Source organism: Podarcis liolepis (genome assembly GCF_965112155.1).
Source record: "Podarcis liolepis genome assembly, chromosome: 3".
NCBI lineage: Eukaryota > Metazoa > Chordata > Lepidosauria > Squamata > Lacertidae > Podarcis > Podarcis liolepis.
The window spans coordinates 35,468,579-35,494,024 of record NC_139557.1 but is presented as its reverse complement, the minus strand read 5'-3'; the positions used below and the strand labels follow the sequence as shown (position 1 = coordinate 35,494,024).

At 43.3% G+C, this 25,446-nt stretch overlaps 1 long non-coding RNA gene across 2 annotated transcripts in view; it reads right to left on the bottom strand.

Moving 5' to 3' along the window:
• The window catches only part of LOC310703525, a 236,558-nt gene extending 218,106 nt beyond the window's left edge, over positions 1–18,452 (bottom strand). For both annotated transcript variants that reach the window (XR_014524216.1, XR_014524217.1), the window contains exons 1-2: positions 18,285–18,452; positions 16,395–16,526 (exon numbers count right to left, since the gene is read on the bottom strand). This is a non-coding gene — a long non-coding RNA (uncharacterized lncRNA). The remainder of the gene's footprint in view (positions 1–16,394; positions 16,527–18,284) is intronic.
• Positions 18,453–25,446: the final 6,994 nt, after the last annotated feature.

Here is a 25,446-nt window from a genome sequence, read left to right as displayed (position 1 = left end):
GTAGTATCACTAGTACACATGACGCTTTACAGCAGGGAGCCTTCTTGTCTTTGTAAAGGAATAGAACACTAACCATCTCCTGAGGATTAAAAAAGAAAAAGAAAACTTTAAAACCCCTGAATTGAAAGGACCTCTGGGCCAGCTGCTTGGCTGCTGCAGGCAGCAAAAGATTCGATGCTATTGAATCACAATCTACTGTGGCTGAGCAGTGGCGTAGCGTGGGGTGTGCAGGGGGGACCAGCCGCACCGGGCGCAACATCTGGGGGTTAGGGTTAGGGGGCGTAAATCCACGGGTTAGGGGGCGCAAATCCATGGGTTAGGGAGCGCAAATTACTTGCCTTGCCCCGGGTACTGACAACCCACGCTACGCCACTGTGGCTGAGGGAGGCAGCAAGGGAAATGCCAAACTTGCAAGCTGATACCACCAGTTGCTGAAACATCCCTTTGCAGGTCTTTCATATCAACTCTCTCCTTCCCTCACACATTGAGAAAATTATAGCTAAATTAAGTACTGTAGTTCAGCTTTAAAAAAAATGCTTATTACATATATTATATTAACTTTATCTTAACTGGCATGTTGACCCTGGAAGGAATTGTGTATTTTAATTATGTGTGCTTACAGTAATTGATTTTACACTCGGTAAGCAACATAGAAGCCACCTTGGTAATTAGAGAGAGAGAGTGTGTGTGAAAATAAATAAATAAATGTTTACAACAAAGTGTTGTGGATGTGGTACATAGTTCCCCTTCCCCAAAATGAAACATACTTGTGGAAAATTTTAAATAGACTTGTGCCTAGGTGCAAGATGCATATTTGCTTAGTGACCAGTTTAAGTGCTAGTAGCACTAGAAATTTGTAGGGGGCAGGCACAGAGGGGGCAAAATGCATTTCTGGGTGGGCAACCTATGTGCCACATTAGTTCCCAAAAGAGAAACAGATAAGTAAGAATGTGAGTGACTGGCCCAAATGAGGGGGAATCTGAACCCTGGTCTCTCAGGTTGTAGTCTGACACCCTGTCCACTACAGAAAACAACAGATTTGTAAAACTGGTGGTGAAATCTATACTTTTACCCAACTTCTTGGTAAAAAAAATGTCCAGGGGTACTTCAAGTTCAAATCTTTCATCATTGTGAGCAAACCAAAATGCTAATTACAGCTTCAGAATAGCAATAGCACATTGTGGGAGGAGCTTCATGACTCATTAACAATGGACATTCTGCTTATGTAATGTTGGAAGGAAGGGTCTGAACTCTTAACTGCTCCTGTATTTGAGGATTTGTTCATTTGGTTTCCCTCACCAATCAGTGTCAATCTCAGCAACAGTGGGAGGCCTTCCCCCCCTTCCTGTGCTATCTGAACTTTGCAATCCTAAACTGGCTGCAGCAACCTTTGCATTTTTCTTACCGTGGTGCATTTGAGCAGCCAGAGCTTAAATAAAGAATGTGAAGTAGGGAAACTTGTGTTTTGCTGAGCCTGCATTAAAGCCCTCCTATGTAATCAATCCACTTTTGTGTGCCTCAGTAACTTTTCTTTTCTCCAGCATTCCAAATTCATATTTCCCCCCCTCACTCTCTCTTTATTTGCTCGGTATCTTTTAGGCCTTAATAACAGCACGTTTTTAATCTTTCCACCATCCCATTTTGTGAGGACTGTTTAAAAATCAAGTAAACCTATTTTTAACCTGTGGATTCCATTGGTCACCAGTTCTGAGGACTCTCTCATTCTGCCTGTAAGAGACTTTACAAAACGGATGACTCTCCCAGGTTTATTACACGGAGGGTTAGAGTCACTGAGTTAAGATCCAGATGGAGAAATATGAAAGTATCCATAGCAAGTCAGAGGAGAAGCAAGGAGGAGGAGGAAGAAAGCATTTAGCACAAGCAGTGGCAAACTTTGGGATTTAAAATTTCAGCAGTGCCCTGTGCAATGCCAAAATTGGCTGCCAACCTCTCACCTTCCATTGTTTGTCATTGTTGCAGTGTCCCCTGCAATGCCTTCTTGACTCGGTGCCCAGTGCAGGTGAACCGGTCACTCTCCCCTAAATCCACCTCTGAACACAAGTAGGAGAAGAGAAAGGAAAATGAAAGTTCATGCTACCACAAAGGGCTGTATCAGCTCCACAGTGGGTCACACGTAACTTCACTATCTGATATATCCTTCCAGTGCCTGTTGATATTGCATTAGAGTGGAATTGTGAGAACTAAAATAAAAATAACTATTAGGAAGTGGTTTCTCTCCCACTTTCTTTTCAAAAGCAAGGAACTTACACACACACACCCTTTGTGGTGTGGTCAGGCATTTTAGATTTAATGCAGAAAATAAAGCTTTTAGTCCATATTGTGTGGAATCATCATTTTAATTCAGTTTCCAACACATCGTGGGACAGGAATTTATTTTCAGTGCTAAAAGGTCCAGTTATGGAGCCAGCCTAAGCCTTTGCTTTTCAAACTGCTGAGGTAGAAAGGTTTTTAGAACAAATGTAGCTTTTGCTCCATTTGCTAATTACACACATACACTTACATTGTATGCTTTATTGTTGAAAATTGTGTTCTTACTACGCTGCATACCATATTGAACAAGCATCAAAGAATGAGCTAGAAACCTAAACAATAAAGCAGAAAACATTCCCATCACACAGATGTCCAGGTTCACAGAGTCCTTTATAGCTGTCAGTAGAAGGTGTCCGCAGACCAGAGACCTCCCTAATGCCAACCATCAAAATTACTCACACAGTAACAACTTCAATTTAAGCTCCTATTTTTATTATAAGGTTAAGTGGGGAAACTGCAGCTTCGCTACGGTTAAGTACAACCATTTATTCAGTAGTTTGAGCTATACACGATTCTCATACGCACAGGTGATCCTTTTACAAAGGACAAGTTCTTGAAATGATGTCACTCTTATACAATTAAACCGTGCATTTCACAACATGTCTCCCCCTCCCCTCCTTAAAATTTTAATGCTGTCTGCTGTATGCATATTATTTTGTTGTGTTAAGATGTCGGTGTTTCTTCCATTTAGATCTGTAAGCCACTCTAATGGGATGGAAAAGATGCAGAACACAAGTGATATATTATATAATTGATAAACAAAACCTCTGGTAAATGCCATATATATATATATATATATATATATATATTGTTACTGACCAACTCACCTCTACTGAGTGGTGCACGAGATTGCAAGGGGTCTTGGCACTTAACTAGGGTCTGTGTTCCTTTGGGGGAACACAAGGCACAGTGGAGTGGAGTATGCAGTGTCTTTGAAATATTTACACATATCGATTTTCACAGCATTCACATATCAGAGGGAGCCCGTCCTTCACAGCAGCCCAGCATTAGATTCTCCCCCTCCTTCCCCAACCTCAAATTTTAAAAGGATACATTTCCCCCCTGTGTGACACCATGGCTCCTGTAACATCCCCTTCCCTACTCTTCTATTTACCCCATGCTTAGGCAGAGTGTCAACAACTGGCCATTGTCCAGTAATTACACAATGGTGGCCCGCCTCTCTAGGCGATTTCCTGCTTTAGCCTGCATTTTAAATCTAACGCCTTTCATCTTTCCTTCAATACTTCAAATACTATCTAAATTCTACCATTTATTCATTTCTAACATTCCCCAACTTTAGCAGTTATGGGTGCCCTTGCACTCCTAAACTCTGTTACCCTGGATCTGCAATAATATATTGCCAAGCTCCCACCGCATCTTTGGTGCCAAAATACTCCTTTCATTTCTATACCACTTCATATTTTAAAGAATCATCGCAGAGTAGTTTACGACACATTGAAACATCAAATAAAACTTGATTTATATTGCTGCCCCATAGCAGGAGGAAGACAGTGTGGTGCAATGGTTAGAGCAGGCTTCCTCAACCTCGGCCCTCCAGATGTTTTTGGCCTACAACTCCCATGATCCCTAGCTAGCAGGACCAGTGGTCAGGGATGATGGGAATTGTGGTTTCAAAACATCTGGAGGGCCGAGGTTGAGGAAGCCTGGTTTAGGGTCAGACTAGGACCTGGGAGATCAGGGTTTAATTACTGGACTAACACTTCAGCCAGCTGGCTGAATATGCCACCTTATTTAAAACACACCCTATACATATAATATTAGCACACCAGGAGGAAGGTTCTAGGGTAGCCTTCTCCTGGCATGTTAATTTTTCTGTGAGCAGAGGGGCTTGCTTAAAACACACACCACGGAACAAAGTATTCAAATACTAAAACTTGCCAACCTGCTCTCACAAATAGCATAGTCCTATCAAATTAGTTTGCTGGTAATGTGTTTCAGCAATAAAGTTTTTTATGTAGACATGCCCTTAAGAGCAGATTTGGTAAATGCAGAGTGGGAAAACGCATTGCTTCTCCCAGAACTAAGTTCCAGCCCTAGTTCAACAGAGCAATAAAGAAATTCCTGTATCGCCTGCCAATGAATTAGGTTAAAGTCTGTACTGAGCACAGTTAAGAGTATCATGAAAACAAAAAATGGCTGTTAAGTTTTAAGAACGTAACAGAGTTCTCTGCTACCCAGCCAACTGTGCTGCAGTGAATGAGGCAGGCACCCTCCCACCCTGGCTGTTCTTCCCCGAAAGCATGGCTTCTTTGTCCTCAGATCCCATCCCTGCAAACAGATCCAGCACTTCTGCTCTAATGCCAGCTCCACTGCCCAGTTTTGTGAAGCGAGACACTTAATCCCTCCACCACTGTAATAAAGAACCCATCAAATACAGCCTGGCACATTCAAAGCACTGCACAGAGTATTTTATTTGCCTCTGCATTGCCATCTAGTGTACTACTGTGGAAAAGCACTGAAGATTTCAAGAACCAACAATCATTAAAAAAAAATACATATTTCTGAGCTGTCAGGAGATTAGAAGTTTCTTTTCACTGATTTTCTCTTTGTAAGGAGTTGGGAATCTTCAGCCTTGCAGGTGTCGTTGGAGTGTTGGCTCCAAACAATGCTACAAAATACCTAATGTTATGTTCCGTTATTGAAGAACACCCAGTGGTGATTTGTGCAGCCTGAAAGCTTGAAATCATACACACACACACACACACACACACACACACACACACAACTTTGCCAGTGTCATAACAGCCATTTCTATGCAGGGTCGGGAAGCAAACCTCCCATCTTGAAAAGTTCCAAGATGGCGGCGCGTTCATACGCTGCGGCTCTGAGCTCCCAATACCTCGCCTACTCACTTGTATATAGAATCATAGAATTATAGAGCTAGAACAGACCCCAAAGATCACCTGGCCCAACTCCCTGCAGTGCAGGAATATGCAGCTGCCCCATACGGGGATCAAACCTGCAATCTTGGTGTTATCAGAACCACGCTCTAACCAGCTGAGCTATCCAGACTCTTTAGCGTACACACCATGTTAAAACTAGAGAGAGTTGGGTATAACCCTTTCAGGACACTGCTACTTAAATTCAGAAAGTCCTCTCACTCTCCAGATAAACCGTTCCTCTTCAAATGGTCCCTGCACAAAGCAAAGGCAAAAACAAAACAAAACAAAAAACCCTCCCCCCTGATTTGTCATTCTATATTTCTGATGTCAGTCTGTGTTTGGAGTAGGGAGGAAGAGTTTATGTAAAAGCGGACTAACGTTGAGAAAGGAGGGCTTTCAATTTGTGTTTGAGGTCTGTGGATTCACTGATTTTCCTTCAACCTCTAAAATGGTTCAAATGTATTTTAAAGCAGTACCTCGGGTTAAGTACTTAATTCGTTCCGGAGGTCCATTCTTAACCTGAAGCACCACTTTAGCTAATGGGGCCTCCTGCTGCCGCCGCGCCGCCGGAGCACAATTTCTGTTCTCATCCTGAAGCAAAGTACTTAACCCGAGGTACTATTTCTGGGTTAGCGGAGTCTGTAACCTGAAGCGTATGTAACCTGAAGCGTATGTAACCCGAGGTACCACTGTATATGTAATTCCTTTACCATACGCTGCATGTGTCTGTGAGACTTGCCCTGCAGCCTGCAGCATGGTTCATTTTCTTGAGCTATCTGCTCTATGTGGACTTCTTGTTCTGTCTTTCTGATAATAGCAGAGTTGTGGACCAAACTGTGTCATGATCTGGGGGCTGGAGGAGGGGGCTGATAAAGTATGTAGGTGGTTTTGCTTAATGCCAAAGGACCTAAAAAGAAGATGCAACACTATGCAGCTTAGGTGAATAAACACACTTTTGTGCTAGGTTCTGAACCACCTAGAAAATCACAGAACTCTGCTCACCTACCAACTTTTTTTTATTTCAAGTGTTTGTAATCTTCGAGTCAGCTTATCCTGCTTTATGCCCTTACTTTGCAAAACAATACTACGTACTCTAGTACTTTATGAATACATATAAATCCTATCCAGGATTTGTCTCTACTGGTGGAGCACTTTCCCCTCCTACTATTACTTTAGACCCAAATTTATCATGTCATATATTATACATCTGCTCAGCAGGGAGTTGTGGGGGGAGAGACCACATTGCCTATGAGAAACTGGACTATGCCTTTGCTAATTGAGAGAGCCCCTTCAGGCATTTGTTCACTGTTAGAAAGTCTAAAGTCTTTAGCAAAGCAAATCCGTGATTATTCCACAGACTACGTGGAAGGTGCGAGCAATGGTTACCTAAAGGAGGGGTGGGGAACCTGCGGCCCTCCAGGCATTTTCTGGATTCCAGCTTCCATCATCCCCAACCAGCATGGGCAATAGTCAGAGATGATCGGAGCTGGAGTCCAGCAACATATGGAGACTAGACAGTCACCTCTCAGGGATGCTGTAGTATTGGGTTTATCCTATTCCTGCATCACAGGAGGTTACATTAGAGGACCTTTGGGGTCTCCTTGCAATGGTATGCTTCTTTGCTGACATGTTTTTCTTATACAGTGGTACCTCAGGTTACAGACGCTTCAGGTTACAGATTCCGCTAACCCAGAAATAGTACCTCAGGTTAAGAAATTTACCTCAGGATGAGAACAGAAATCGCGTGGCGGCAGCGCGGGAGGCCCCATTAGCTAAAGTGGTACCTCAGGTTAAGACAGTTTCAGGTTAAGAATGGACCTCCAGAACGAATTAAGTTCTTAACCTGAGGTACCACTGTAGTTCCATCCTATATACCAGGTTTGCTAAAAGATGCAGGTGGGATGTGGGGCTAAATATATGAGCACACAGCTTCCTGGGGATGAACTCGTCATTCTTCCCTCTAATAGCATTGATTTCCTATTCATTCTCACTATTGAAGAAAAAGAGGGAACGGTAAATAAGAGAATAAATGCTACTTCTACATTGGCACACAGTGATGAGTGGTCCGATAAAACATGAATGAAAAGCAAAGAGATTCTATTTTTAGAAAAACAGTAGCCAGCATGCCAAAGTGACTGCACTTCACTTAGGAAGTTCAGATTCTCCTTTGCTTTGTCCCACAGTGCACTGCGGCCATCAGCTTGTGACACAAGACCCATAAGCAGCCAGCAAGTTTTTGCTCCTCACTTCCAGGCCAGCAGTGGACATAGATCCATTCTGGAGACAGAATTCCAGGGAATCACTGATTTGGTGAACAGGCAAAGTATCAACACTCATAGCAACTTATTAATTATTTGTGTCGTTTTGGTGCTTGTTTTACAGATCTAGAAACTAACAGAAATAAGCTTCCATGTTTTTTAAAAACTGATTAGGTTTTTTCACCTCATACGGAAAAAGCTTTGGAAATGCTAGGTGCAGGTGCACACATGCACAAACAGTGCCACTTCACAACATTCAAGTTATTGGAATTACACAAACAGTTGTAGTCTGGCAACACAGACTCCCCAACCCTATTTTAAAGAGAAATTAGTTTCATGACTTGCCTGTCATCAAATATTAGTCACGATAGTTGAATTAAACCTTTTTGTACAGAAGCAATACCCCTCTGAAGATCAAATGCTGGAAATCAACTACAGAGATTTTCCATTGTAGTAACTGCATCTAAGTTATACTGTATGACAAACAAAGAATGCCCAGAACCTTTGTGTCTTGTTTATGAGCTTCTAAAGACACCTGGCTGGCTTAAACTGCCCTAGAGTCATATTGCAAAAGGGCCAGAAGGCACAGTTTGGTCACCCCTATACTATAAAGCTGATCAAGGCAAATACATGTAAGACAAGGTGAAGACAGCTACATTTTTTTTGTTCATTTTGCCTGGCACATTTTCAAAATTATTTTTAGCACCCAGGAAGAAAGGGGTATTGGCAAGATAAACCTGTCATTGTATGTAATGCCAGAGGCCCCAAATAGCGGGAGAAAGAAAAATTCAAATACTGTACTTTTTCTTGGGGGAAATCTTAACTTTCATGTCTCAGAAGGAAGCGTCTAGTTTTAGAAGAGTCATGAAAAACTTAATAATGAGTTTTTTGAATGTACAGGGAGAGACAGATATATGTTTTGAAGTCTAGCAGAATCCCCCCCCCCCCCCGCAGTACTAACTGTGAAGAAATTCTAAACAAACACTTCTTCTTTCCACAATAAAACAAAGAAAATCTTAAAAGGCTGCAGAAACCCAAGGCAAATTTCTATCTTTCTTTTTTTGCTTTATTGAACCCAGCTGAAAATCTATTTGGATAAGTGGTGCAGAAGCCAATTGTGTCTCTTTTTTAATAAAGTAATTGCCTTCCCAACCTTCTGAACAGTTGTTGCTAGTTACTTGTCATAAATTGTTTGTTCTCTGTGAAGACATCTTAATGGGATTTTTGAGTTGTGATAAATAAATAAATAATGTTCCGACAAGGACTGAAGTATTTTTTGGCCTGCATAACAGCCAGAGCACTGTTATAGTCATGTTTTGTGAGTATTACCTCAGCGGTTCCCCAAGCTAGATTTTTGTGAAGTAGATGGACAATGAGGCTCCGCCTGTGTCTGATGTAGGGGCTGGCCCAATACATTTTGGCACCTGACGAGGACACCAAAATGGCATCCTCCCTCCCCACCAGGGAAGATGGGGTAAGGGAAGATCTACATCAGGAACAAAGGGGGGGGGGGACAAAGATCAGCATGGGGAACTGCTGCCTCGCTGGACTGTGGTGCCTGAGGCTGTCGTCTCAATTGCCTCATGGGTGGATCTGCCCTGAGACCAGGGTGGGAAACCTTTTTTCTCTCGAGGGCATTCATACCAGCAGTGGGAAGAACTAGAGGTGAAAGTGTTGGGGACTTAATAATTCAGAATAAAGTTTGTCTTGTTTCAGTCTTCAACATATCAACCTTGGGATTATAATATCCCAGTCCTATACATGACTACTTTGAAGTAAGCGCCAACAAAGAGGACTTTTTCTTTTTCTTTAGTACAACAGACAAAAACAGCTACTGTTCTGGAAAGCAAAAAAAAAAAAATCCTTTCTGATTTAAGTGTCCTGCACACACACAAGTATTTCAACTTACATTGTTAATTTAATTTAGTTTAATTTATTAGATGTATACACCGCCTCTCATCATAAGATCTTAGGGTAGTTCACAGAATAAATACAGGATTAAAAACAAGTAAATAATTAAAAACAAAACAACAAAACAGTAGCTTTTGGCTTGGCTGGTTAGTATATTTGGGTGTTTCTGGTGCTATTAAAACTGTGTTTTCTGTATTATTTAAGTTTTGTTTTGAACAATTAACTCAAGGCACCTTAAACCTTGGAAAATCAGCAAATAAAAGCCTTTCATAATACTTCCTTGATTGTGTTCAGTACAAAAGGCATCAATGTAAAATATCCTACCACTGGGTGTGGAAGTAATAGAAGCATGATTGAAGACTGATATATAAACATATATTGAAATCAAACATTTTCATACTCAGAAATCATGACGACAATATTAAAATAATAATTGTTTCTATTTAACATCCAGGGAGCCAGATGTTCAAATTCATTTCTTTACCAGCAGGCTTTCCTGCATACATTCTTATAACAGGAAGAGGAGAATGTAAGTTGGGTAGTGAATGTGCACGCATGACAACTGACCACAGGCCACTAGGCAGAGCTGACCCCAGGAGGAGCATCTCCTTCTGAAATGAGTGGATGCAACAACCTTTTCTCTACCTGGAGAAGCTCTGATGGACAACACTGCAGGGATGCAATGGTGAAGGCAAAAAAGTAACCTCCTTGCCACCAACACTAGAGTAGACTTTAAAACTTTATTTTCCCCATAAACATTCTAAAATACATGTTACGAGTCAGTTCTGGCCTATGAAACCAATAATCAAATTGTCCGATAATCAGTACCACTTGGGAGGCTCTGAAGCAGAAATGCTTTATCAACTCGGGAGGAAAAATCACCCTCTTCCAAAAGGGAAACACTAAGATGTTTGCTTCCACTTGTACAAAGGGCAAAGATATTGGACCATAAAACCGTGACATTTTAGGTATCCCACCAAAAATCCATTTTAGATCATTTTTAGATTAGTTCACCATTCCATCTGAAGTTAACTCTAAACAGGAGCGAGATGAAAAATAAACTCTCTTATGCTGCTAAACTAGTTTGACTGGAAATCAACAAATGCTGGCCCCAGATGAAGAAGTAGTTTTAGAGACCTGTGTTTTATACGTTTTAAAAAATAGAATTTAATGAACTGTTTCTTAAGACAGCTTCAAACTAATCCATAGTCCTCAAACCATTTCTAATCCCGTCTCTAGCCAAGGTGCGAACACCTTTCCAAAAGCCTTTGCTTAAGTTGGAACTGGTCCTACGTGGGTGATACCAACACGGATGTGCCTCTATAGCTAGTTTTATTGTGTTTCTTTCCCTAGCTGAGCCTGCTTTGCTTGAACCCTGATTGGAGCTCAATTAAATCTGACTGCCTCCGCTGTCAGTTTACTGGTAATCAGTGTCTGACCAATCAGATTAATTTATTTCCAACAGTGATTCTCTGCTATTAACCAAGTCCCTTGCATTTACTACCTGATGCCATTTGAGTTGGGTAGGGGACCCTCTATGCATGACACCATTTGAGTCCTTCTGCTTTGCAGCCACCATTTGAGTCCTACACAAGTTAAACTGCTATGTTACCTACGTTTTCTGCAATTCTTTTGCTTGGCCCCTGCTTAATTACCTGTGTTTTGAGCCATAAAGATTACCTGAAACCTGCCTCATTGGTTAATAGAATGGCACCAATGTGGCCACATTGCCCCAAACAATTCAGTGCATCTTTCATGGCTACAGATTTACCCATGAAAAAGGAAACATTTTGTAGTGGGGGTTCTAATATATATATATATATATATATATATATATATATATATATATGAATGAGACAATACTTTAATCAAATAACCAGATGGTGAACATCCTCACAGCATGAATAAAAAGCTGTCACGTTAAGTGATCTACGTCACAGGGGCCTTCTATTACTACTACTTTTGATCCACAGGCTCCTGCAACAGTAAAAAGCATGATTGAAGTCAGAGTTTCTTTTGCTGTGGGAAAATAAGAGGTCTGAATTATTTAGCATACAAGACTGAAAGGGGAGCAGTGCAAAAGGCCAGCAAATGAGATCAATTACAATATTAAGCTGCAACACAAGCTGTCAAGGATCCCTCATCCCTGGGGGCATGAATAAATCTGGTGGTCTCTTAGTTCATCAGGAATAAAGCTGCCTATGGTGTTGCTCTCCCGTTTTCACACCTAAATGCAGTGCTAGAAATAATCAAAAAGCGCAGGCAGTCATATTATAAAAAAGATGTATGTCTCCCCCACAGTTTGACCACTTAATTCTGATCAAATGGTATTTCCTAAAAATGAGGGGCTTCAACAACATGGCCTTTCTGGGCAAAGCCCCCTCTATGTATTCTAAGTCACCCTTGTGTGAATGAACCTGGCATTCCCCTTTCTGTTGTAGGATTCCCCTTTCTGTTGTAGGAAACAACAGGGGAGGAATTCAACATCACGCTCTTCTGATTGTTCCAAGAGGGCAAGTGTCTTGACTTGCCAGGCAGCGTGCCCTCCTTCACTCCCCCCCCCAAGCACTATGGAGGGGATGTCCTCCTGATCCCCTCCACAGCCAATTTTAGGGGTCCGGGGGTGGAGGAGAAAGAAGTGAAGAGCCCTGTTGCACAAGCAGCAATATTTGCACAAAGCTTCCGTTGACAGAATTCTACATTTGAATCTCCAGCTATGGAAATTATCATCGTCATCGTCATCATTAACCAGCCCTTCACCCTAAGGTCCCAGAGAAGGTAATAACATCAAAATACAATACTGAAAACAGTTTAAACACCTTAAAATCACAGATTGTGAGGTTTTATACACAGAATGTAACTGTTCCAACCAAATCAAACTTTACTGGCATGTCTCGCATCAAGCACCTGCTTACATCCAAGCTGCTTGAATGCTCTGGGATTCTGGTTTGTTTATTTTAAGCCTGACTAATTGTATGCAAAATTGTATGCAGAAATATACACGTGCTGTACATATAAAAAGAGTGTGCACCATGTGGTACTATATTTCTGTAGCAGAACTGTATAAATATATGTTTAAGAAATCTGGTGTGTATATGCATCTAATGTGGATAAATGCGCATATGATGTTATACTGATAATAATACGTGCCTAATAAAGTGTATAAAATGCAGAATTCGAGCACACTTTCAATGGAATTAGTAAAATAAAATATGCTTCTGACCAAGATCAAGGAGTGAGATGAGCAGGCTGGATCCATCATCCCAGGAGCACTGTAGACAGATCAGTGTCAAGGACACTGTCCTGAGCAACAGTCTAGGCTCCGACTCCAGAGGGACCAGCCCAATCCATCCATCGAACATCAATGAAGGGCAATCCAGTAGCAAAGTCTGAGAAAGTATGGCCAGCCCTGAGCTCTTGAGCCTCGTGCCTCTGTGAGTATTATGAATTGACATGCTGCTCTTAAAAAAACCCAAAAACTTAACTGTGTTTGTTGCTTGTAATCACCGTAATTTGAATATATTTTCATGCGAGTAAAAACAACAGCTCTAAAGGAAAACAAAACAAAGCATAGATGATGCTTGCATGCATTATAACAGGGCACCCTCAAATAAGAGACGTTCCTTCCTGTATGAGACAGAAAGGGTAACGCCTTTTAAGACGGTGCTTTCCATCTATGCCAGGGTTTTTTCTGGATGGTTGGCAACAGTGAGAAGGGTATGCCTTGCCCAGGGTTTATCGCACGATGGGGGCTCTGTGACCCTCTAGATTTTGCTGGACTACTGCTCCCATCATCCCCTGACCACTGAGTCATGCTGGAATCCAACAACATATGGAGGGTTGCAGGTTCGCTGCCCATGCTTTAGTGGGTTTTTGCCGATCCTTTAACCTTACAGCCAGTTGCAAATGTAGACTGGTATAGCTAAGCATCGGAAAAGATGTCAGCATGAGGGAAAAGTGTAGGTTTTATCACCTAAATTTCACCTTGAAGTGTTTAACTTTTCAAAACAATAAAAGTACAGATGGAGCTGATCTTTTTGTACAGCACAGCATAAGGCCAGTGCTCTGGGAAGAAGAAAGGATAACTTGCACTCAATACAGATCAATATTCAACTGAACAATAAAAAGGGGGGAAACTGTAAAGGGGGAGGGGAGAGTGTGACATTTTACAGCATCAAATAAGTTAGCTGTAGAACAGTGGATATCAGTGGAAGAGCGATGTTGCAACCCACTACTCAAACTAGAAAGGTCACAGAATAGCTGTAGAGAATATTCAAGGGGAACCTTGATTAATTATACTAATTAGGCATACTGAAAATCCTAATTTAATATAAATATAAATAAACCGAGCCATAAAGCACTCTCTTTTTCAATTTTGAACTACTTTGCTTAGGGAATGTGAAAGCCCTATTGTTTCTAAATTGCGATTAAAAGCCTCAGAGGAATGAGGGAACTGATAAACCCTTGGACAGAGAGGAAAAAGTGGAATATCCTTGTGGAAGGTTTCCCAATCACAAATTCTAGAGATTAGCTGCTTTAGTTTTTCTGGAATTCTTAAGAGTGGCTGCTGACAATGCTATTCATTTGATATGTGCCCTAATTCAGCACTGTTTTTAAAATAATAAAAACACAATATGAAGAGATTCCCACACAGCCCCAGGGGGGGAAATGTGGAAATGTAAGAAACGTACAAACAGTAACACCTTGACACACACAAAAAGCTGTAATCCCCCCCCCCCCCACACATATTCAGTGGGGCTCACTTGAGGGTATGCACACATGTGTAAGACTTGCAGGAAGGAGCGTTGGTGCAGCCAAACCCTGGGAATGACTGATGGACCACATCATAATTACCCTTTCATGTCTGGGAGATTTTCTTGTGAATCATCCAATATTGTTCATAGACAGACGAAGGAATACAGCTTAGGGAGTCATTCATCTGACAGATTTACGGGACATTCTCCTCTCTGGTGTGTAAGTGGAAAGCCAGACCTGTTTTCTGTTTCTCTGTTCATTTTAAGTTAAACTGTTGTAATTCTTATTCACAAAGGAACAATAGCTTCTCATGCTTTGCTTAAAATGCATCCGTGCAAGGGAGCGGGTGAAGGGAGCAGCACAGCTACCAATATCATAGCACAGGGCGGCTCCAGTATCACCCTCAATGCACACCACTTTGCACTAGCCCATGTACAAGAGATTTTCATTGATTTGTCACTGAATACTCCCAGGAGCCCAATGAAGGCACAGATATTGTAACCATATGTTTCAGGCTTGCCCTTGGTTGGATAGCAAGTGACATTTTTCCTGTGCAAGCTTTGGAATACAGACACACACACACACACACACACACAGAGAGAGAGAGAGAGAGAGAGAGAGAGAGAGAGAGAGAGAGAGAGAGAGAGAGACTGTATATGTCTCAAAGCCATAAATTGATTTAAAGTAATTGACTGAGATGGTCTTTGTCGTTAAGGAAAGGTGTGCTCTGCATATGTAGTCAGCCATAAACTAATGACATGTAAACACCTTTTTTTTTTAACACTGCAATGGTAATATGCTATGAAATAGTGACTCTCTTATTATGACAAAGGAACAGAAGCAATGCATGTAAAGTAATTCTCTTTGAAACCATTTTACTTTGCTAATTAATTCCCACATCTTTGATCCTGCATTTTCTAAAATCCAGAAAAAGGCAAGAGATTTGCAGATCATGGGCAAGTATCTGAATTTATTCTGTTACAGTCTGAAAGGCTGATCTCTTTTTCCTGTTGCATCAAATGTCATATCAAAAACTTGGATAAGCAGAGCAAAGCCACTGTAATTTCTTAACTCACTGAAATATACTGCAGTTTCTCTTTACCCTTTATAGTTTTTTGATGCAAACAGTATCAAGTTTCTTTTCCTAAGACTGTACCAATTCAGATGGGAGGCGAGGCTGCTGTTTACTGCTCACCAAGGTAGTAAATTTGTATGTGGACTGTACTTTAGACTGCAAATTAGACCTCTTCTCCAAAGCATTCATTTTCTGGATATATGTATGTTTTTGTGAGGAAGCATTTCAGCCTATGAGCTTCCATCTGTGGTCTGAAGTGATAAAGCAACCTGATGTCACTGTCCAAATAGAGATGGTTATCCAAATCTTTCACTAGTCCAATGTGGCATCTCTGGCTGCAAGATCATGCTAGTGCACATCACCCTCTCCCAGAAAATAAATATAGATGCACAAGAGCTAGCTCTGAGGGCCTTCTAGCATTACCCTCACTGCAAGAAGTGAGGTTACAGGGAACCAGGCAGAGGGCCTTCTTGGTAGTGGCACCCGCCCTGTAGAATGCCCTCCCATCAGATGTCAAGGAGATAAATAACTATACAACCTTTAGAAGACATCTGAAGGCAGCCCTGTATCAGGTAGTTTTTAAATGTGCAATGCTTTATTATGTTTTTATATGTGCTGGAAGCCACCCAGAGTAGCTGGGGCAACCCAGTCAGATGAGCGGGGTACAAATATTTGTTTGTTGTTGTTGTTGTTGTTGTTGTTGTTGTTGTTGTTATGCTGCCTTATACCGAGTTAAACCATTAGTTATCTAGTTCAGTATTGACTGGCAGCAATACCCAACATCTTGTGCATGCAAAGCAGATGTTCTGCCAATGAGCTATGACCCTTCCCTAGATATGCCCCCCAAAATGTTCATGTTGCCATAGCCCAAAAAAATGTAATATGGCATTCCTGCTGCTGGTGAGGCAAAATGCTAGCAGATTCAACATAAACCAAGCACAAACATGTACATGCCACAATCGACTGGGGTCCTCAGCAATAAGTATATTACTGAACACCTTGCCTAGAACAAGTGACCCAGATTCTAAATTGTACATCCTCTCTAGGCAGGATAGAAAATGATTCTGTTCAAGATAGGACATTTAATTCTATGCAAGGACTTTAAAATAAATAAGTAATAACACTCTCAATGTATGACGGAAAAAGGTGACTTTTTTTTACCTCCATCTCCTCCAGCTGAGAATCTGTTTTGGAATGAAAGAAGACGCTGTCAAAGGAGATCACTGATGCTCACACAAAGGTTTGCCAGTGTGCACAGGAATTGCTATCCTGCAGAGTCAAAATTGCATTGTTCTGGAAAATATAGGGCAGCAATATTAAAGCAGCTCACCTGGAAACAGCATATCTGGATGTAGCCTGGATACTAGCTAGAGAGTACTTCAACCTTCCTCTAAGAGGGTCACATGAACCATTTTAGGTGGTGATAAGTGCACTGATCAAATGCCATTTAGAGATTTCTCCGCTCCCACCTCCCGGCACACTGTGATATGGTGGCAACTTATCACTTCACGATCGCGTTTTACCATGCCACCCACCCAACCCATATTCCAGATACTTCTTTTGGCAATGCAAGTCAAAGCCTGCTGTGTTGTTGTTTTTTTAATTTAAAAAAACCCACACAGGCAGAGAGAAAGCTCTCTGCAGTTAGCCATAATAGTTCTCATCACCTAAAAAGAGCTAGATAGCTAAGATCTCAGAGCTGCATTTCAAAACAAGCATACCAGGGGCCTATCTATTTGTTTATTAGACTAGAGGCTGTCCCCCACCCGCCTGCTCTGCTTGCCAGCCCTGCCATCGCTCCTTCGCTTACACCTCTGTTAACACATTTTATGTCCCAAGCCTCACAGTTCACCACAACACCCACCTTATTTTAAAGGGAGGAGGAGGATGGGGCATGGTTTGCCTGAGAGTGTAATGGCGGCCTAGTGTCAAGGCTCTGCTTACCCACAGGACAACTAAAAGATAAATGGCCCCAAACTATCTTTTTTCACCACAACAATTGCTAAGAGAGCACATTTCTGGAACTCTGCTAAAATCCCCAGGTTTCTGAGTTTTCTGACAGTGAATTTCCAACCCAGCCAAGGCGGCAGGCAGAGGCCTCCTGAGTATCCAACAAAGAGTTGCATACAATACTCGGGGATAATTTACCATTGGTTTGATTGGACAGAGTCACTAAGAAACCTTGAATGGTTCATTATTAAGGTAGCAAATAATATAGAACAAAACAGTAAAGAATCTGCATTGTTTTACATGGGATTTGGTGGGTGAAACAAGCGGCGAAGAGAGTATGGGAATAGTGTTCCTTCTCTCAAGACAGTGGTTCCCAGAAGTATTCCTAGGTAAAATGACACATTTATCTTTGTTTGGGGCTCACCCACCCACATCTGGCACCACTTTTGGTGCCTCACTGCCCCTGTACTACTTCCTGCCAACCTAGCAGTTCCAAAGAACGCCAGTGCAAGTAGATAAAATAGGTACTGCTGGGGCAGGAAGGTAAACGGCGTTTCTGCACACTCTGGTTTCCACCACTGTGTCCCGTAGCGGTTTAGTCATGCTGGCCACATGCCCCTGAAAGCTGTCTGCAGACAAATGCCAGCTCCCTCGGCCTGAAAGTGGTGATGAGCGCCACACTCCATAGTCGCCTTTGACAGGACTTAACCATCCAGGGGTCCTTTACCTTTTTTTACTTTACTACTTCTTAAGCTTGCAGCTCCCAGTGGCACTAATGCACACCCAATTGCATACGTACATGCATGCTCGAGGTTGATCCTGTGGAAGATGGATTTGAGGATTAAATTTGTAGATTTAGCTCTAAACCTCCTACCCCACATTGTGTGGGAGAGATACAAAAGTAATCTGACTGTGAAGCCTTTTTAGCAGAGTAAAGCCATTACAAGTTTTGCAGCTTATTAAAGGTAAGGAATTAGGCAATTGCAACCTTCTACCCCTTTCATTTGTGGCCCACTGACCTCCCCCCTCTTCACCCCCAGTGCAGAGAACAAACTACACGTTTTTAGTGAAATAAACGAGGGGGGAGGGGAGTTTGCTTACATTTTGAGGCAGGAAGCAAATATAGCAAGGTAGTGTGCATAAAAATACTTCTAAGTTACAGTAAAATAAAAGTTGGTAGTCTTAGCTAACATGGCTGAAGACCATGGTGAAGAGTGCCTTCCTCACAGGCAGAAGGACTTAAAAAGTTTTGCTGCCTTTGTTACACAGTTCTTGACTAGAGGTGGCAAAGGAAGTGACCTCACAGAGTCCTCTCTAGGAAGTTCAAGAACTCTCTGTGTACTAGTCCAGTGTTTCCCAACCTTTTTTGGGCAAAGGCACACTTGTTTCATGAAAAAAATCTCGAGGCACACCACCATGCCAGATGGGGAAAGGTCACTTTTTACTTATGTAAAAAAAAATAAAAAAATAGTAACAGCATAGAAGGTAATGGTTAGGCTTCCTCCACGTGAATAGGAGTTCACTTTTTGAATAATAAGAATTATACGTCATGGGGGGGGGCAGGATTTTAGAGATGTTTAGGTGGGGCATGGCCCAAAAAAAGGTTGGGAACCACTGTTCTAGAGCAAGTAAGAAAGCTACCCCAGAGGGGGAAGGGTGGATTGAAAAAGTGGAAAGAGGACAAGAGCCTGTTCTTGCCAGGCTGCTGCTACACCCACTAGTCTTCCAATTGATCCAAATTGGGTCGCAGTGCCAAGTGCAACCGTGCAAACTATATGGCCAAAGATTTAAGAAGCTGGTCCCCCAAGTGCAATGTGTTTGGGTTCAATGTGGAAAAAGTTGACAGCGGCGGGTCTGCACTTGGAGGGCAGGAGCTCTCCAAGGTTTCCAAGGCAGGGATCGACGCCGGGAACTGATGTGCCTGGGATCCTTTTCGTGCAAAAACACACCTACACCCTGCCCGCTGAGTCACGACGCGGAAGCCTCTGTGGTTGTTTGATGCTTGTTCAGCATTTGGCGGTCATTCTGGGGGGTTGGGGGGTGTCTGGAAGAGGGGCAGCCCCCCGCCAAGCCCCTCGAGGCCCCGTCTCGGCTGCCCCTCGCCTCCTTCCCACGGCTCCCGGGGCTCCTTCCAGAGAACAGGAAGGCCCGCGACCTGGGGCGTGTGCATCCCCCCCCCAGTCTCAGGCGCCTTCCTCACCCGTTCAGCGGGGGTCCCAGGGGCTCGCAGGCGTCAGTTCCCTCCCCCCCCGGGACGAGGCGCAGGACTCCCGCCAGGTCCGCCCGGCACTCCCAGGAGCAGGCGGCCGACAGGCGGCCGGCGGGCGCAAAGGGGCCTCCAGTGGCGGGAGCTTTTGCGAGGCCAGCTACCGCCGCCAGGCTGCTGCTGCTCGCCATGGCAAGCAGGAAGCCCCCCGGGCTCTGGGCGCCGAGAGGATGCTACGCGGCGGGACCATACGCGGGCAGCAGAGAAGAAGAAGGGTGGCGGGAGAGGGGCGGTTCTCGAGGGGGGAACTCAGCTTCCCAAGATCGCGGGGCTCACCGGATGGTTCTTCCCCGCAGGAACTTCCGCCCTTCCGCAGCTTCAACCGTAGACGTATTAGCATATGATAGGATGAAAGCTGGCCATAGAGAAAAGGCGAAGTTTGGCTGTCCGCAGCCTGGATTCCCGGGTTTCTTTCGACGTTACAGCCCCGTGACGTCAGCGCCACGCAGGCAGCCAGAGCCCCGCGCTGGGCGGCCTCTCCTCGCCGCCGCCGCCCCGCCTCTCGCCGCCCGCCTCGCCCGCCTCCCTCCCACGGCACACCAGGCAACGTCTCGCGGCACACTAGTGTGCCGCGGAACACCGGTTGGGAAACACTGTCATGCGTTTAGCTAAGCAAAACATGTTTGTGATTTTGGCTGCAAACCTCACAGATCTAAGTATCAGAATGTATCTGTAGTGGGACCTGTGCTTTTAAAGTTCATCCTAAACAATCTGGAAATAGGGGTGAGCAATGACTTTGCCAAATATGTTGATGACATCAAATTGCTGAAGGTGGTAAAAATGTAAGGGGTTTGTGAGGAGCTATAAAAGGAGCTTACCCTAAAACCGGTGGGGCTGCCATATTTCAAAAGGTAAGATTCCTGACACCCACAAAGAGTGAGCTTTTTGAGCTTCTTTTTAAGGAAACCGCCAAAATTGTTGAGCTTTTTTGGTGGAACAAACCCAAATTGTTTGGGAGGAAAACCCAAAATAGTGATGTTAAGCTTTTGGAGCTGTTTCCGCCGCATTGACATACATCCAGGTTTCCCCCCAAACCAGGACATGTCAGGAATTTTCCTGACGTATGGAAAGCCTAAAACTGGAAAATGCAATTTAATGATGTAAAGAAGTGTAAAGCGAGGCACTTGCAGCAAAAATATTAATGACATATGTGCCAATGGGATTTGAAATGGCAGGAATCTGGTGGATGTTGGCGCAGTGTTTGGTAGCTGAAAAAAGAATGAATCCCGTGTTAGAGATAATTAGGAGAGGGATTGAAAATAAAACTGCCACCATTCTGTTATACAAATAAATGGTGCAGCCACACTTGGATACTGTGTACAGATTCTGGTTGCTGCACCTCCAAAAAGAATACTACTGATCTGCAAATGGTGCAGAAATAAAGGCAACTGAAATGATAAAGGGGTTGCAACTCCCCTATGGGGAAAGGTTGCAATATTTGGGACTTTTCAGTTCAGGGGGCGGGGAAAATCAATTTCTTGTTTCTTTTCCCTTTGAATTCATTGTTAAAGTTTCTCTCTATGCAATGTAGAGAACATGAGAAGGAATAATTAAAATGAGTGTGCCCCTGTGTGTGTGCAGAGTTGTCTTCCTTGACAATGGACACCTTCCAGGCAGACCTGAGTCCTCCCACTACCTCTCATTTTGGCAATTAACATGGATTTTAGGCACCCGGATGACAAGTTTACAGGATATGTTTAGCATACAATTTTAAAGAAAACGGGGCTCCTGCAAGAAAGCAAATCACAGCTGAGAAACATTTCATTGCTCAGCTTTTCCTCTGCTTCCAAATTTAAGATTTCTATTCCACTTCCCATTATATAGCATCCAGTATTGCTGAATACAAAACAAAAGGGATAGGAACACATACATACACCAAAAGAAAAAAGGGGGGTGGGGAGCTTGCAAATAGCAATCTTGAAGGCCAACATCTGACCACCACTTATCAAAGCATCAACCCAATGGGGCTTAATGATAGCAATACAGAAATATTACAGAGAGCAGAGGCCAATTGCTTCACTTTCATTCTGGAACAATTTGCAAATATTAGACATTGCATTTCACTTGCACTTGAAGCTTTCACATCTTCAATAAATAAAGAACATCGCAGCTAAGAAATCCCCCCTGCCTTTTTCCCCTTTTGTAAAACACTGTAATTTCGACGTAAGGAAAAGAATTGTGTGGCCATTTGGAAGCGGGCCATTGTATAAAGCTGTTAGCTTTCCCTGCAGCCCATCAAATTGCATGCTGCCCTAGAAAAAGTGTTTAACATTGAGCCAGTCCCATATTATCTCCTGCTTTCAAAGGCAGATGCTGAACTGGAATCATTTGTCAAACATTAAGAGACTCAGTTAAACTATCAGACGTCAAGGGCTTCCTTACAATGTCAGCACAATATGTTCCTTTTTTTAAACACACAGAGTCTTTGCAATAAAGTTAAGGTGTTCATTGTGTATGCACTGGAGTGTTATGACCCATCTACGACATTTGTAAAAAGATTTGTTTGCATTTGAAAGTGGTGGGGGGAGGGAGGGCTGGCCATAAGGAATAATTGCTCTTCAGAGAGAACAGCCCACTGAACTTCAGAAGGGCAGCACCTGATACCCTTCAGCTTGGTCGATTTTTCTGTCTTACATGCATACCAACATCTTGCTGGATTCCTAGAACAGGTGGTTCATCATGGGCTCTGGGAATTAAACTATTCGGTGGGAGGCAGATGTCTTAATGAAACACAACCGAGTATAATGCAGAAGACCTCTGAGGTGCATCCCCTTGGGCCAATGTTGGATGCATATGGCCAACATTTTGACCTAGTAATATGGCGCAAACAGGGCCCCAAGAACATTAGAGCCCTTCTGGGTCACACCAAAGGCTGATGTAAGTCCAGCATGTTGTTCTTAAGCCACATGCCTATGGGAAGCTCACAAGCAGGGCCTGAAAATGCAACACTGCTCTCCTCACTTGGGATACTCAGCAGCTGCTATCCTGACGCATACTGCTCCCAACAGTGGAGGTAGAAGATTTTCATTAAATGCACAACATGGTTCTGTTGCTGAAGGTAAGAAGGTCTGACTCTGTAAAGCTTTCTGGGTGGGAATCACATGACAGTTCTCTGAAGTTGAAAGCATAGACTTGGATCCAAAAGTGTTTTGCATGAGCAGAAAGGCTGTTCCTCTAGTGCAGGCAACCATATCACGTTCTTCCAGTTTCCCCATCTCGTCTCAAAGGGTCCTTTGGTCCTCAGCAGTGGCTTTTGGAGGACACAGGAGACTGTAGTCATGGGGAGGAATTGAGTGAACTCCACCACAAGTGGATGGAGATATATATATATATATATATATATATATATATATATATATATATGGTCATCCAGTTCTGTAGGTTTTTGTCTACTTGAACAGAGAAGCTTCAGCTGTGAAGGACACATATTGGCTACAGGGCACCAAGCCAATGTGCACAGGCATCAGTGTGCACCCCACCCCCGGTGTCCCCAAGATGTTTGCATAAATATCCTACAAAATTGACAATGCATGATAGACTCTTTGATCTTTCTGCTTAGTTCCTGTTTGCATTGGTTCAGCCTCACCGATATTGAATATGCCCCTTAAAACATACACACATTTCATTGGATGCCAGGATTGGGCAACCACCCTCCCTTCAATTCTGAGCCGAGGAGAGGAGCAAAGAGCTGCTCTCTTTGAGCAAACATAGCAGTGCCTGATGTAGATGCCTTTTTTGTGTTACACCACCCCGACTGCGGCAGCCATTTTGTGAGTGCTGCCCACAGCACTCCAATTCCAATGGTGCCCCTGAACCCAAAAAAATTGGTATCTCCTAGAGTGCCTGTGTGATCATCAACACTCATTTTCTCCCTCCCTCCCACCCCCAGCAATTTTGCAGTTGGTGTGTGTGCATTAGGGGTGGGGATAGGGTAAGGCAAAGCATAAATAGGCACATAAACAAATGTATGTTGCTTTAAGAATGTAGGCTTTGTTTCACAAGGTAGAAAGTCTGCCAAATGCAGAAAGGGAGAAGCGGTACTGAAGGAATGGGTTTCTGTGTAGCAAGTTTAAAACTGACTCAACTCCCCCCCCCTTTGTTCTTTCAAAAGAGAGCACTTTTAAATGCGTAAAACTTGAACTGTTGAGCAAAACCATAATAAGGACACAACTGCATAAACAGTTCTGTCCTTTATCAGGACAGGCAAGGGATGGCCTTGGCTCCCCAGGGGAACAACGAAAACACATCAGAACTTTATCTTATGTGCTGACCACAAAATATGCGCAAGACCAATGTCCGGGGAAAACGCCAAAAGCGTGTTGCTGGAGATTATGACATCTTCCCAGATAAGAGTAGAAAGAGGAAGATCCTTTTATGGTCAGAAGTACAGGAAGGAAGATCCTTTTATGGTTGAGAGTACCAGAGCAGGAACATATGTGATGTCAACCTGCGTATACTAGTTGACGTGGCTGGGGAAGGGGGAGAGGATGCCTGGAGGATATATATACTGCATGAAACTTGTAATTTCTTTGTACTTGCTGTGGACTCACCACGCAGGTGCCTTCTGCTATCCGGACAGCAGAATAAACTCTTTCTTTGAAGCAACCTCGGTGTCATTTTGACTTCCTTCCTCCTGTCCCGGAGCAACGCAGACCCAATCGGTGAACTCCAATAAGGCTACAGTACAGCATATTGGGAGCCTGTCGAATACAAGCCACAAAGCTCAGCTTCTCTTAGGGATGACAAACTGGCTGGGAATACTTTTAACATTTCACATCCTCTGAGGAGGAGCTCAGGGTGAAGAGCGTAGAAGCATAACATATATTTTACTGGACTAATGTCATTGACAGTTTGGGATGGGGGGGATGAGCGGAGCGGAGCTCGTTCAGAAAGGTTCGAGCAAGGTTGTGAGAATGATGGGCAAACTGATTCCAAGACAGACACAGAATCCAGGAGGGAGAGGGCAGAGCAAGTCACTGGACAGCCAAGGCAACACAACAATTGACCCAAAAGCAAAGAGCAGGCACGGAATCCCTGTTCGTCCTCCCAGCAGCCTCTTCCATGTGCATTAATGTTCCACTGAGACCAAAACAAAAAACAAAAACCCACCACCAAATGATGACTGTGTACATTACTGTGTGGGGAATTGCAGGCATTAGAGAAGCATTCCAAATGCAGTAATTTCCCCTGTGTCATACCACCGTAATCAATGAACGTGCTCAATAAAACACAGATTCTAACTTTTTCAGGTTTTAAGTGCAGTTTTCAAGCATTTCTTCTTCTTTTTCCCCTGAGTATTAAACTAAAAACAAAAACAAAAATATGGCTCAAAGCTGGTTCCGGATTTCTTCATTTTGGTACCTAATAAAATGTAGTCAGTAGGGATTGGGGGGTGGGGCGTTCATTCATCTTATTCAAGAGGAAAAGCTGCTTATTGCAGCATGCAGGCCAGGAGGAATTAAACACACTTTCTTCAGTCGGAAGGAGCCTGTGCTATACTCACGTTTCTAATTACAGCGGCTGGTTTACATCTATAATACAGTACAGGAATTCGCCCCCTTGGTGGCCAATTCAAGATGACACATTCCACTAAACTGCGGCTTGGCGTCTCAAACCAGTTCACAGGCGGCTGGCTGCTCAAAATTGCTGACCCCAAGCTACTTTTCTCCCCAATCAATAAAAGACAAAGGGACCAATATTTTTTATTCTCAAGGAAGAAAGCAGCTTTGGGGTGTGTGTGGAAAGAAATGGGTTAAATAGTCTCTTTCATCCACAGACACCAAGTCTTCAGCTCAACCTGAAGCCATCCAGTTACTTTCCATGGTAAAATAAAACCATGAGGGAAGGCCTAACATGGCGCTGTTCCTAATGGGTGGTACCAGCCTTGAGGGCAATGGAGGCCAGTGGCACCTAGGTGGTCACTTGAGTGACACTTTGCCTGAAAGAGGGGCCTCCCCTGCTTCAGAGGCATTCATTTTCATCAGCCCTCCCACAGAC